This window comes from Echinops telfairi, unplaced genomic scaffold, assembly GCF_000313985.2.
Source record: "Echinops telfairi isolate 266 unplaced genomic scaffold, ASM31398v2 ScPeMD7_7457;HRSCAF=8495, whole genome shotgun sequence".
Taxonomy (NCBI): Eukaryota; Metazoa; Chordata; class Mammalia; order Afrosoricida; family Tenrecidae; genus Echinops; species Echinops telfairi.
The window spans coordinates 3,784,037-3,786,395 of NW_022111357.1; positions in this window are offsets into that span (position 1 = coordinate 3,784,037).

Genomic DNA, 2,359 nt, shown 5'->3' on the forward strand with positions numbered 1-2,359 from the left:
TGACATGTTCTTTGTTGCTTCCCATGAACTTCTTAAAGCCCCCTCATCATATTGGAATTTTCACGTCATTCAGGTGACACACAATATGTGATGGCTTTGTTGAAAAATTCAAACTGTTGGCTTCCTTCCCTCCTGCCTGGGGAAAGAGTAGGGAGAATCCGATCCAGCTGTCAACTGACCTCCATTCATAACAGTAAAAATGATTGAGTCTTTAACCTACGTTACCTCATACCCTCCTCATAAAGCCCTGCGAGGGAAGATCACAAACAAACCAAAAAACCCAGGTGCGTGGATTTGGTTCTGACTCCCGGTGACCCCATGTGTGCAGAACAAAACTACCAGGGGTGTTCAACGGCTGGTTTTCAGGAAGTAGTCAGAGGTATTCTGGGTAGACCTGGACCAACCACCTTCCAGGTAGCCGCCGGACACTTAACCATTTGCAGCCTCCAAAGCAGGTACTGTGGTGATGATTCCCATTTTGCAGAAGAGGAAATTGAGACTCCAGTGGCTAGTGACATAGGCCCAAGTTCACAAAACTAATAAATGGTGGAACCCAGTGGAACCTGGATCTGCCTGACTCAGTCTTCTCCCATCCCGGACCCGGTTTCTGTCTGAGTTATCCAGTGCTGCTGCGGCAGAAGCGCCACAAGGGAATCACTCGACAAACTGAAATCTATTTTCTCACCATTAGGAGGCAAAGCATTCATCCACATCCAGAGTGCCAGTGTTTGCCGGAGCCTTTCTCTTTCTGCTGACGCTGAAGAAAGGTCCTTGTCTCTCCGGGACCTCTGCTCCTGGGGGATGTCCACATGGCTTGGCGTGTCTCGTCCTCCACCTCTGCTTCCTCCACTCACTTCTGAGCCTCTTTATGTCTCAGAAGTAAGGGACTCAGACACACCCTGCGCCAATCCTGTCTTCACAGCACAGCAAAGACAACTCATTTCTAAAGGGAGGTTAGGACTTACGTAACCCTGATGCTGGGGGGAGATGATTTGATTTGTGACACAGCTTCCTTCCCAAACTGTCACTTGGACTGCAAACCCCATAATGTTTCGACCGCAGGCCTGGTGGGCCAGGATGTTCTGTTGACTGGAAGAAGCCTTAAACAAGATTGCTGGGAGTCAGAATCAACTCAATGGCAGTGAGCTGGAGTGTCCCTCTCCGCCGTGTTCGTCTCCCCTGGGCTGGTAAAGGTAAGCCAAAACACAGCAGTGGTGCTGACTCCTTCTCATGGTGACCCAGAGTAGAGCTGCGTGCCCGCTCGGGTTTCCAGGACTGTAAATCAGCATGAAAACCAACTGCCATCTCATTCTGCTGTCTCCTGGAGAGGCTGGTGAGCTCAAACCACCGACCTTCCGACCTTTCGTTAGCGCCCAAACCCTCCAACACTGCATCACCAAGGCCACAATTCGGTGGACTGAAGAACATAGAAACAGACTTGTGAACAGAAAGCCCTGCTCACTGCAGACACCCTGCGCCCTAGAGCCCATCCATCCTGATTCCCAGACACCCGCTATAGTGCTGTACATCGGCCACGCTTGCTCCTGGGGTCCAAGCCAGTAGGGTGAGAGAGAGCTTAGTAGAAGGATAACCAGTCTCAAAGCCAAGTTCCAGAAGTAGCCTTGAAACAAGTACGAATGGCTAACAGATAGCTCCAATCACCACCTTCTTCCTCACTCTCCTGGGAAGGGGAGATGGGAATCAAGGTCATCAGTAGCTACTAACGTGTGTGACACATGCACACAAGCTTCCATGATCTGAAACTCAGTGTAATTTGAGGATGAAACGATGAGAACTCCAACCCACAAAGGTCTGTGTGATACCTTTAAGTGACATCAAGTCAGCACCCAGCCCACCTCTGAGAACTCCCCACCCAGAGAACCTAAAGTAGCGAGCCAGGAGGGTTTTTTAAACTAGGGGAGTCACTAAGTCCCCAAAGGAACTGATGTTCAGCAGCACTTGGAGGGATTTTTGTGCCACCTGGTTACTCCCCACCCCCAGGGCCTCCACTGCCCACAGTCCTTTCAGCAACCTGGCTGCCACTTGGGTGAGCTGTTCATGTTCCCGGACAGTCATCGCTGCTTGCTTCCCTTCTTGGCTACCTGGACACCACCAGCCCTGGTGCTGTGATCACCCAGGACTGTGGATTCTGTTTGGGAAGGTCCAATGACTTAGTGATAAGGCAACTTAGACACCCTCAGGGAAAATGGGGCAGATACTGCGTCTCCAAAGACAGACACCCAGACTTTCTGGACTCTCCCTTCCACAGTGTAAGGAAGCAAAACTGAATTCAAGTGCATGAGTCTCAGAAAGCTGTCTGGCTAACCTAGGCTGCCCTGGGCCCAAGGGCCATCTTAAG